Source organism: Triticum aestivum, chromosome 7D, assembly GCF_018294505.1.
Source record: "Triticum aestivum cultivar Chinese Spring chromosome 7D, IWGSC CS RefSeq v2.1, whole genome shotgun sequence".
NCBI lineage: Eukaryota > Viridiplantae > Streptophyta > Magnoliopsida > Poales > Poaceae > Triticum > Triticum aestivum.
In genome coordinates, this window is record NC_057814.1 from 538,788,473 (window position 1) to 538,801,395 (window position 12,923).

Here is a 12,923-nt window from a genome sequence, read left to right on the forward strand (position 1 = left end):
TGTCTCAAAAAAAAAAACGAAAATAGACGCCCCTCAAAAAAAAAATGCTACGAAAATAGACAAAACTGCCGCAAACTGGAGCTGCCGCAAAACTGAAGAAAAAAGCTGCTGCAAAACTGAAGAATCACACTTATCTGAATTGAACCTGCTACGGAACTGAAGAATTACACAACAATAGACAAACTGAAATTTAAACAAGCAACCTGTGCAGGTTACAACCAAGTGAATTCCACTTAATAGTCTTAATCAACCGCTGGTCTCGCATTGACAAATTCAAGAGCAGTACAAAAGTTAAAATACTAGAATTTCCACATGTTTTTCCCTGGGGCAGATTTTACTAATTAGTACATGACCAACACTATAAGAAAAAATGAATGCATGACCAGCAGCATCCACCCAATCTTTAGCATTCACCACTCTTCAAGTCCTCCGGTGATAAAATAGATCTTCAAGTCTACTGATAACAAAAGGGATCTGAAAGAAACATATCATTTAGAGCACTGCTATACAACCGATATTTTTAGACGACATGCAGACGACGTTTCCCATCCAGCCATCGGTACTTTTGTCCCTGAAGTATCTGACGGTGTAGATTATTTATCGGCTGCACGTCGGGCACATAGTGTTGTGTGCACATCCATTCCGTATCATTTACGTATAGTTGTTCGACACTAGAACCCTGCATCATTAAAGGATTGCTCATATTAGAAAAAACATCAAATTTGCTGGAACCGTTAGTCAAGCACAATGGTAAATGGGATGAAGCATACCATCAGTAATTCAGTGTAACTCTTAATACATCCATAACCATGAAAATCATTCTCAACCGGCTTGAAGATCCTCAACCGGCTTTCCGACGACACCGGGGCGGTCGGAGGTCCTCAACCGGCTTTTCGACAGCACCATACGTCTTCATGGCGAGGTTCCGCTCGGTTCTAGCCAGCCGCGAGATTGGGACGACGTGGCTTCCGGTGAAAATCGTGCCTGACTGCGATCTTGGCGGACGATGGCGGCATCTCAGACGTCGTTCCCTTCTTAAGGCATCGTCGTTGCAGGTCACGTCAACCTGATCGAGAAGTTCCGGGGGAAACCCTAGATCTGGGTCTACCGGATCGAACGATGACGGCGCCTTCGGTGTCGTTCTCCCTCCTGGGGGCATCGTGTTGGAGCAAGTGCTGGTTGGAGGGGACAAGAGGAGGAGCGGTGATTTATCTTGCCCATTGAGGACGGTGGATCTCGGCGGCGTGGCGCAGTGAAGACTCGGCGCCCGATGCGCGGAGATGGACTCGCGCAGGAGGGTGACGCTGTCTAGCGTTGTGGTAGCGTCGGCGGCAGCTAGACCGGGCAAGGTAGATGCAGCAGTACAGCTCCGAAGATGGATTGGTGGCAGGTGGCTGCGGCGGCCTCATACCCGGCAGGCGTCCTGGTTGAGGAGCACGTCGGACTGGTGGGTGCCCATACCCGGCAGGCGTCCTAGTTGGGACCTCAGGTCTTAGATGTTAGGTTTGGCTGAGAGGTCTGTTTGGTATTAGGCTCAGACTATCAGCGCCCCTTCATCAACTGGATAGGAGTAGCGACAGATGTTGCTTGGACGGTGGCTTTAGTCTTACTGTTGTATGACTTTATAAGGTCTTGTGTTAATAAAATTCATAAAATGGTTGTATGCATCATCCAGATGCAGAGGCCGGGGTATTCCTCCTTTTCTAAAAAAAATGAAAATCATTCTCAATGCTCCTAGTATATTTCTTTGTCAATGAATGAGTCTCATTTTTGTGTTGCTGGGAACCCATAGGCAAGTCATGTGCACTGGTGGTTTTGGTAGACTTTTTCCTTCTTTTGTTGGTTTTCTTGATTCCATTCTCTTGCTGCAACATGTAAAAAGAGAACAAAGTAAAACACTATACTTGAATGGACAAGAAAGTAAATATCTTTTAGCATAGAAAAGACATATTGTAGGAAATACTTGTGTCTTTTTAGCTTTGGTTGGTCTTTTCCGCCCTTTCATTTGTTGTTGGATCTCATTCTCTTGTTGCTGAAAACAAAATGAACATAGAGATTCAATCATACAAACATACTATATTTGAAAGGTCAACAAAGTAATTATTTTTCAGGATATAAATAACATGTCGTAGGTAATTCTTGTGTCTCTTTAACTTCTTGGTCTTGTCTTCCATTTCTTGTGTTGCCTATCGATCCAAGTTGACTTTCGCTTCGAACCTTTTTTCTGTGGAGATTTTTCTTTAGGCGTGCAACACTTAAATCTTGATTTGATTCTTGAGGTACCACTTGGGTATCACATTCCTCGACAAGGTGACCTTCGCGTTCCTTTTTCAGTTACTTTTCAACTTCCTTAGTGAGGATATCAAGTGCATTGTCAAGTAAAATACGACACGGCTGAGAGCTTAGTGCTTGAGTGGCTATGCTGACAAATTTGTGTGTGAGAAATTTGCAGCTAAGAATGGCATCCAGAATTGGATTCTCAACAACATTCCTTCCACTTCTATCTTGGATAGTTCCACACCGTGCACCTAGAGTCCAACACTTTAAAATATAATGTGGTGGCAGTAATTTAATGTTCATCAAATCGAGAACTCTAGAGCATGGGCGCATAGTAGTCCAATTCTCTCAAATTGCCCACAACTACATGTGGCTATTTGTTCCAACGGATTACCAACAACCGTGCGCTCATCTTCAAATACTGGATCTCCGCAAAGGCTACCAACTGTCGTTGCAAATACATAATCCCCATCCAGTACTTTATTGCAGGTTGCTATAGATCTCACATACTCTATTTGAAAACTTTCAAATATGCTAGGAGTGTATACCTCACTTGCTTGGACTAACATTGGTGTAGTTATTTTGTTTCTAGGTAGTTTCTCTCTGGACTCATAATCCGAATTCAACTCGTTGTCTTGTTTCCTTTTCACAACCCTTTTTCAAAATGCTTGAAAAAATGAACAAGCTAGGTCTAGGTCTGATTTCAGGTGGAGTTTCAAGTCATTGTTCAGGCTCTCGCTTAGTTGTGTGCTTCGCATCCCTAAGGTGAGAGCATCCCTCATATAACATTCAACCCACTTTTCTCTTACTTTATAGATGCTATCAAACCAAGTTTGCTTCTCTACCTTAGTTCTCAGTGTGTAGAAAGCCTCCATAAATGTTTCCTTGTCCTCATACCCGAACACACAATCACTAAAATCCTTAATAAGATTTGATTCTTTAGTGCAATGAGCACACAAATGTTTGATGGCATTTTGCATTATGTGAAAAGTGCACAGCCCATGCCTTGCTTCTGTAAATACACATCCTCAATTGCATTTCCCATTGCAGTGTCTTGATCTGTGAATATTGTTCTAGGTTGCTTCTTATTGTGTGTTGACAAAAAAGTATCAAACAACCACCGGAAAGATGGCAAAAGTATAGTGTTCACAACCAATTTCTGAATGGAAAGATGGCAAAAGCCAGTTCTAAAACAGAGGAGACTAAATATAATACTTGTCAGATTTGACTTACTCATTTGCTCCTTCATTCTCCTCTTCACCAATTTTGTTCAAGTTTGTACTGGTCTGGTTTTCCATTGGATGAGCAATGAAGAATGGCAGAGGCCAACAAATATTGCAGCCTACAAAAAGAAAGACATGTAACACTGAGAATCAATGAGAAGTGGATCTAGTTACTAATAATATGATCTATGCATGTGGTCAACCTGACTTTTGGATTACCTTTTCACACTGTATGGAGGGTTTGGCTGGTATGAACGATGAAGTAGGAGCGCAGCCTGGTCCGACGGAGGGCTCAGAGAAGAGGTTGATCAACTAGACCGGATCAACTAGAGCCCAAGGTGGTTTTGGACAGAATTTTAGGCGGTTTTTCATCGGGCAGTGATGACTAGACATGATTAAGCAGTGTTGCCTAGCTGACTGGACGCCCCCTAGAGAAATATCTCCATTCTTCTTTTCCTCCTCCTACGACGACGAACCCTAGGCCCCGCGGCGCACACCTAGTCCAAAAGTTCCCGCGACGACGAACCTAGCTCCCGCTGCGCACACCTATGGCGTCTGGTAGCTTGTGTAGAAGTTACCGTTCGTCGTCCATGGTGTCGTCGGGGCAATCGCTAGTGGCTTGTCGGGAGGGGCCGATGTAGTACTCGCCGGACGTGCTTTGCCACTGTGGATTGAAGGCGCCTACATGGATTTCGTGGAGCCTCGCCAATCCCGGCCGTAGATACTACAACTGCAGCAAATCGTAGGTAAATTGTGTTGGCTTAGCCTAGGTGGATTTAGTCTGATAGTTCGAGTTCTTCACTGAAATCCGTTCTTTGAAATTTGGGTAGGGCGTGGACTGTCGGTACTTCAAATCGCATGAAGATCCCCATAACGAGTTTGTCAGCCGACTGCTAGGTGACCTACGAGATGTTGTTTTCCATCTGAGGACCGATGTTAGGAATTTGAAGACTGCGAATCATTAGTTGGACCAATCTTTGATGGAGGCCAAATGTACCATTGTTGATGCTGATGTTCATCTCATTGACTTGCAAGCAAAGGTACCGTGAAGAAGTTTCTACTCTTCTGAAGGAATTGGAGAGATGCAAAATGAAGTTCAAATGTGTTATCTGGTTTTGCATTATGTATGTGATGTACATGGCCTACAAGTTGTGACTGGTCGGTGAAGAAGTTGGTTGAATTATGTGATGAAGTGTCTGCACTATGCAACTTGGTTAATGTATCGTGTACCAGAAGTTTTTTGAACTGTTAATTCATGTCTGTGCAACTTGGTTAATGTATCTTCTTTTGTCTGTGATGAAACTTGGTTAATGTAGCTTCTTTTGTCTGTGATGAAACTTGGTTAATGTAGCTTCTTTTGTTTGTGATGAAACTTGGTTAATGTAGCTTCTTTTGTCTGTGATGAAACTTGGTTATGTATGTACTTTGTGATGGAAATATGCCCTAGAGGCAATAATAAAGTTGTTATTATTATATTCCTTATTCATGATAAAGGTTTATTATTCATGCTAGAATTGTATTGACCAGAAACTTAAATACATGTGTGAATACATAAACAAATACCATGTCCCTAGTGAGCCTCTACTAGACTAGCTCGTTGATCAAAGATGGTTAAGGTTTCCTAACCATAGACATGAGTTGTCATTTGATAACGCAGTCACATCATTAGGAGAATGATGTGATGGACAAGACCCATCTGTCAGCATAGCATATGATCGTTCAGTTTATTGCTACTGCTTTCTTAATATCAAATACATGTTTCTTCGACCATGAGATCATGCAACTCCTGGATACCGGAGGAATACCTTGTGTGCTATCAAACGTCACGACGTAACTAGGTGATCATAAAGATGCTCTACATGTATCTCCGAAGGTATCTGTTGGGTTGGCATGGATCGAGACTATTTGTAGACACCTTCGGAGATACCTGTAGAGCATCTTTCTGATCACCCATTTACGTTGTGACATTTGATATCACACAAGGTATTCCTCCGGTATCCGGGAGTTGCATGATCTTATGGTCGAAGAAACATGTATTTAACATTAAGAAATCAGTAGCAATAAACTGAACGATCATATGCTATGCTAATGGATGGGTCTTGTCCATCACATCATTCTCCTAATGATGTGATCCTGTTATCAAATGACAACTCATGTCTATGGTTAGGAAACCTTAACCATCTATTGATCAATGAGCTAGTCTAGTAGAGGCTCACTAGGGACACGGTATTTGTTTATGTATCCACACATGTATTTAAGTTTCCGGTCAATACAATCTAGCATGAATAATAAACCTTTATCATGATTAAGGAAATATAATAATAACCATTTTATAATTGCCTCTAGGGCATATTTCCATCAGTCTCCCACTTGCACTAGAGTCAATAATCTAGTTCACATCGCCATGTGATTAACACCCATAGTTCACATCGCCATGTGATTAACACCTAAAGAGTTTACTAGAGTCAACAATCTAGTTCACATCGCCATGTGATTAACACCCAAAGAGTTCTAAGGTGTGATCATGTTTTTCTTGTGGGAGAGGTTTTTAGTCAACGGGTCTGCCACATTTAGATTTGTGTGTACTTTACAAATATCTATGTCTACAATGCTCTGCCTAGAGCTACTCTAGCTAATTGATCCCACGTTTAATACGTATCCATATTGAGACTTAGAGTCATCTTAATCAGCGTCAAAGCTTGCATCGAAGTAACCCTTTACGACGAATTCTTTATCACCTCCATAACCGAGAAAATTTTCCTTACCCCTCTAAGCATAATTTTGACCGCTGTCCAGTGATCCACTCCTGGATCACTCTTGTACCCCCTTGCCAGACATGTGGCAAGGCACACATCAGGTCTGATAAACATCATGAAATGATTTATAAAACCTATGGCTGAGGCATAGGGCATGACTTTCATTCTCTCTCTATCTTCTGTCGTGGTCGGGCTTTGAGTCTTACTCAACTTCACACCTTACAATACAGGCAAGAACTCATTTGACTGATCCACTTGAACTCCTTAAAAATCTTGTCAAGGTATGTACTCATCGAAAGTCTTATCAAGCGTCTTAATCTATCTCTATAGATCTTGATGCCCAATATGTAAGCAGCTTCACCGAGGTATTCCTTTGAAAAACTCCTTTCAAACAACCCTTTATGCTTGCCAGAAATTCTACATCATTTCCGATCAACAATATGTTATCCACATATACTTATCAGAAATGTTGTAGTGCTCCCACTCACTTTCTTGTAAATACAGGCTTCACCGTAAGTCTGTATAAAACCATATGCTTTGATCACCTCATCAAAGCGCATATTCCAACTCCGAGATGCTTGCACCAGTCCTTTGATGGATCGCTGGAGCTTGCACACTTTGTTAGCTCCTTTAGGATTGACAAAACCTTCTGGTTGCATCATATACAACTCTTCTTTTAAGAAACCCGTTAAGGAATGCAGTTTTGACGTCCATTTGCCAGATTTCATAATCATAAAATGCGGCAATTGCTAACATGATTCAGACAGACTTAGGCATCCCTACGGGTGAGAAAGTCTCATTGTAGTCAACCCCTTCAACTTGTCGAAACCCTTCCGCCACAAGTCGAGCTTTTGTAGACAGTGATATTACCATCAGCGTCCATCTTCCTCTTGAAGATCAATTTATTCTCAATGGCTTGCCGATCATCGGGCAAGTCCAACAAAGTCCACACTTTGTTCTCATACATGGATCCTATCTCAGATTTCATGGCCTCAAGCCATTTGTCGGAATCTGGGCTCATCATAGCTTCTTCATAGTTTGAAGGTTCGCCATTGTCTAACAACATGACTTCCAGGACAGGATTACCGTACCATTCTGGTGCAGTACGTGTTCTGTTCGACCTTCGAGGTTCAGTAGTAACTTGATCCGAAGTTTCATGATCATCATCATTAGCTTCCTCTCTAGTTGGCGTAGGCATCACGGGAACAGTTTCTCTGATGTGCTATTTTCCAACTCGAGAGAAGGTACAGCTACCTCATCAAGTTCTACTTTCCTCCCACTCACTTCTTTCAAGAGAAACTCCTTCTCTAGAAAGGACCCATTCTTAGCAATAAAGATTTTGCCTTCAGTTTTGTGGTAGAAGGTATACATAATAGTTTCTTTTGGGTATCCTATGAAGACGCACTTCTCCGCTTTGGGTTCGAGCTTATTAGGCTGAAGCCTTTTAACATAAGCGTCGCATCCCCAAACTTTAAGAAACAACAGCTTTTCCAAACCATAGTTCATACGGTGTCGTCTCAACGGATTTAGATGGTGCCCTATTTAACGTGAATGCAACTGTCTCTAATGCATAACCCCAAAATGATAGTGGTAAATCAGCAAGAGACATCGTAGATTGCACCATATCTAATAAAGTACGGTTATGACATTCGGACACACCATTACTAAAGGAAATATGCCCTAGAGGCAATAATAAAGTTATTATTTATTTCCTTATTTCATGATAAATGTTTATTATTCATGCTATAATTGTATTAACCGGAAACTTGATACATGTGTGAATACATAGACAAAACAAAGTGTCCCTAGTATGCCTCTACTTGACTAGCTTGTTTATGAAAGATGGTTATGTTTCCTGACCATAGACATGTGTTGTCATTTGATGAACGGGATCACATCATTAGGAGAATGATGTGATGGACAAGACCCATTCGTTAGCTTAGCACTATGATCGTTTAGTTTATTGCTATTGCTTTCTTCATGTCTTATACATGTTCCTATGACTATGAGATTATGCAACTCCCGAATACCGGAGGAACACTTTGTGTGCTACCAAATGTCACAACATAACTGGGTGATTATAAAGGTGCTCTACAGGTGTCTCCAATGGTGTTTGTTGAGTTGGCATAGATCGAGATTAGGATTTGTCACTCCGATTGTCGGAGAGGTATCTCTGGGCCCTCTCGGTAATGCACATCACTAAAAAACTTGCAAGCAATGTGAATAATGCGTTAGTTGCGGGATGATGCATTATGGAACGAGTAAAGAGACTTGCCGCTAACGAGATTGAACTAGGTATTGAGATACCGACGATCGAATCTCGGGCAAGTAACATACCGATGACAAAGGGAACAACATATGTTGTTATGCGGTTTGACCGATAAAGATCTTCGTAGAATATGTGGGAGCCAATATGAGCATCCAGGTTTCGCTATTGGTTATTGACCGGAGATGAGTCTCGGTCATGTCTACATAGTTCTCGAACCCGTAGGGTCCGCACGCTTAACGTTCGGTGACGATCGGTATTATGAGTTTATGTGTTTTGATGTACCGAAGGTAGTTCGGAGTCCCGGATGAGATCGGGGACATGACGAGGAGTCTCGAAATGGTCGAGACGTAAAGATCGATATATTGGACAACTATATTCGGACATCGGAAAGGTTCCGAGTGATTCGGGTATTTATCGGAGTACCAGAGAGTTACGGGAATTCGTCGGGGAGAAGTTATGGGCCTTATGGGCCATAAGAAGGAAGCACACCAGCCCACAAGGGGCTGGTGCGCCCCCCTTTGGGCAGGAGGCCGAATTGGAATAGGTTTGGGGGGGCGGCCCCCCTTTCCTTCTCTCCTATTCCTCCTTCCCTTCCTCTCCTACTCCAACTAGGGAAAGGGGGAATCCTACTCCCGGTGGGAGTAGGACTCCCCTAGGGCGCGCCATAGAGAGGGCCGGCCCCTCCCCTCCTCCACTCCTTTATATGCGTGGCCAAGGGGCACCCATAGACACAACAATTGATCTGTTGATCTCTTAGTCGTGTGCGGTGCCCCCCTCCACCATAATCCACCTCGATAATATCATAGCGGTGCTTAGGTGAAGCCCTGCGTCCGTAGCATCATCATCACCGTCATCATGCCGTTGTGCTGACGAAACTCTCCGGCGAAGCTCTACTGGATCGTGAGCTCGCGGGACATTATCGAGTTGAACGTGTGCTGAACTCGGAGGTGTCGTACGTTCGGTACTTGGATCGGTCGGATCGTGAATACGTTCGACTACATCAACCGCGTTGTTCTAACGCTTCCGCTTTCGGTCTACGAGGGTACGTGGACACACTCTCCCCTCTCGTTGCTATGCATCACCATGATCTTGCGTGTGCGTAGGAAATTTTTGAAATTACTATGTTCCCCAACAGTGGCATCCGAGCCAGGTTTATGCGTAGATGTTATATGCATGAGTAGAACACAAGTGAGTTGTGGGCGATACAAGTCATACTGCTTACCAGCATGTCATACTTTGGTTTGGCGGTATTGTTGGATGAAGCGGCCCGGACCGGCATTACGCGTACGCTTATGCGAGACTGGTTCTACCGACGTGCTTTGCACACAGGTGGCTGGCGGGTGTCAGTTTCTCCAACTTTAGTTGAACTGAGTGTGACTATGCCCGGTCCTTGTTGAAGGTTAAAGCAACACTAACTTGACGAAATATCGTTGTGGTTTTGATGCGTAGGTAAGAATGGTTCTTGCTCAACCCGTAGCAGCCACATAAAACTTGCAACAACAAAGTAGAGGACGTCTAACTTGTTTTTGCAGGGCATGTTGTGATGTGATATGGTCAAGACGTCATGAGATATAAGTTGTTGTATAAGATGATCATGTTTTGTTGAAGTTATCAGCAACTGGCAGAAGCCTTATGGTTGTCTATTTATTGCATAAGATGCAAGTGCCAAATAATTGCTTTACTTTATCGCTATGCGATAGCAATAGTTGCAAAAGCAATAGTTGGTGCAACAACCATGTGACGACACATTGATAGAGATCATGGTGTCATGCCGGTGACGATGAAGATCATGACGGTACTTTGGAGATGGAGATCAAAGGCACAAGATGATGATGGCCATATCATGTCACATACTTTGATTGCATGTGATGTTTATCTTTTATACATCTTATTCTGCTTTGATTGACGGTAGCATTATAAGATGATCTCTCACTAAATTTTAAGGTACAAGTGTTCTCCCTGAGTATGCACCGTTGCCAAAGTTCGTCGTGCCGAGATACCATGTGATGATCGGGTGTGATAAGCTCTACATTCACATACAACGGGTGCAAGCCAGTTTTGCACACGCAGAAATACTCAGGTTAAACTTGACGAGCCTAGCATATGCAGATATGGCCTCGAAACACTGGATACCGAAAGGTCGAACGTGAATCATATAGTAGATATGATCAACATAGTGATGTTCACCATTCAAAACTACTCCATCTCACGTGATGATCGGACATGGTTTAGTTGATTTGGATCATGTGGTCATTTAGATGACTCGAGGGATGTCTATCTAAGTGGGAGTTCTTAAGTAATATGATTAATTGAACTTTAATTTATCATGAACTTAGTCCTGATAGTATTAGCATCTCTATGTTGTAGATCAATAGCTCGCATTGTTGCTCGCCATTTATGTTTTGATATGTTCCTAGAGAAAACTAAGTTGAAAAATAGTAGCAATAATGCGGACTTGGTCCGTGATATGAGGATTAACCTCATTGCTGCACAGAAGTATTATGTTCTTGATGCACCGCTAGGTGACAGAACTATTGCAGGAGCAGATGCAGACGTTATGAACGTTTGGCAAGCTCGATATGATGACTACTTGACAGTTTAAGTGCACCATGCTTTACGGCTTAGAACCGGGACTTCAAATTTTTTTTTGAATGCCACAGAGCATATAAGATGTTCCAAGAGTTGAAATTGATATTTCATACTCATGCCCATGTCGAGAGGTATGAGACCTCTGACAGTACTTTGCCTATAAGATGGAGGAGAATAGCTCAACCAGTGAGCATGTGCTCAGATTGTCTGAGTACTACAATTACTTGAATCAAGTGGGAGTTAATCTTCCAGATAAGATAGTATTGACAAAGTTCTCTAGTCACTATCACCAAGTTAATACAACTTCGTGATGAACTATAATATGCAAGGGATGACGAAAGTAATTCCCGAGCTCTTCGCGATGCTGAAATCGGCGAAGGTAGAAATCAAGAAAGAGCATCAAGTGTTGATGATTAACAAGACACTAGTTTCAAGGAAAAGGGCAAAGGAAAGAAGGGGAACTTCAAGAAGAACGGCAAGCAAGTTGCTGCTCAAGTGAAGAAGCCCAAGTCTGGACCTAAGCCTGAGTCTGAGTGCTTATACTGCAAAAGGACTGGTCACTAGAAGCGGAACTACCCTAGATACTTGACGGATAAGAAGGATGGCAAAGTGAACAAAGGTATATTGGATATACATGTTATTGATGTGTACTTTACTAGTGTTTATAGCAACCCCTCGGTATTTGATACTAGTTCAGTTGCTAAGATTAGTAACTCGAAACGGGAGTTGCAGAATGAACAGAGACTAGTTAAGGGTGAAGTGATGATGTGAGTTGGAAGTGGTTCCAAGATTGATGTGATCATCATCGCACACTCCCTATACTTTCGGGATTAGTGTTGAACCTAAATAAGTGTTATTTAGTGTTTGCGTTGAGTATGAATATGATTTGATCATGTTTATTGCAATACGGTTATTCATTTAAGTTAGAGAATAATTGTTGTTCTGTTTACACGAATAAAACCTTCTATGGTTATACACCCAATGAAAATGTTTCGTTGGATCTCGATCGTAGTGATACACATATTCATAATATTGAAGCCAAAAGATGCAAAGTTAATAATGATAGTGCAACTTATTTGTGGCACTGCCGTTTAGGTCATATTGGTGTAAAGCGCATGAAGAAACTCCATGCTGATGGGCTTTTGGAATCACTTGATTATGGATCACTTGATGCTTGCGAACCATGCCTCTTGGGCAAGATGACTAAAACGCCATTCTCCGGAGCAATGGAGCGAGCAACAGATTTGTTGGAAATCATACATACTAATGTATGTGGTCCGATGAATATTGAGGCTCGCGGCGAGTATCGTTATTTTCTGACCTTCACAGATGATTTGAGCAGATATGGGTATATCTACTTGATGAAACATAAGTCTGAAACATTTAAAAAGTTAATATAATTTCAGAGTGAAGTGGAAAATCATCATAACAAGAAAATAAAGTTTCTACGATCTGATCGTGGAGGAGAATATTTGAATTACGAGTTTGGTCTTCATTTGAAACAATGCGGAATAGTTTCGCAACTCACGCCACCTGGAACACCACAGCGTAATGGTGTGCCTGAACATCGTAACCGTACTTTATTAGATATGGTGCAATCTATGATGTCTCTTACCGATTTACCACTATCGTTTTGGGGTTATGCATTAGAGACAGCTGCATTCACGTTAAATAGGGCACCATCTAAATCTGTTGAGACGACACCATATGAACTGTGGTTTGGCAAGAAACCAAAGTTGTCGTTTCTTAAAGTTTGGGGTTGTGATGCTTATATGAAAAAGTTTCATCCTGATAAGCTCAAACCCAAAT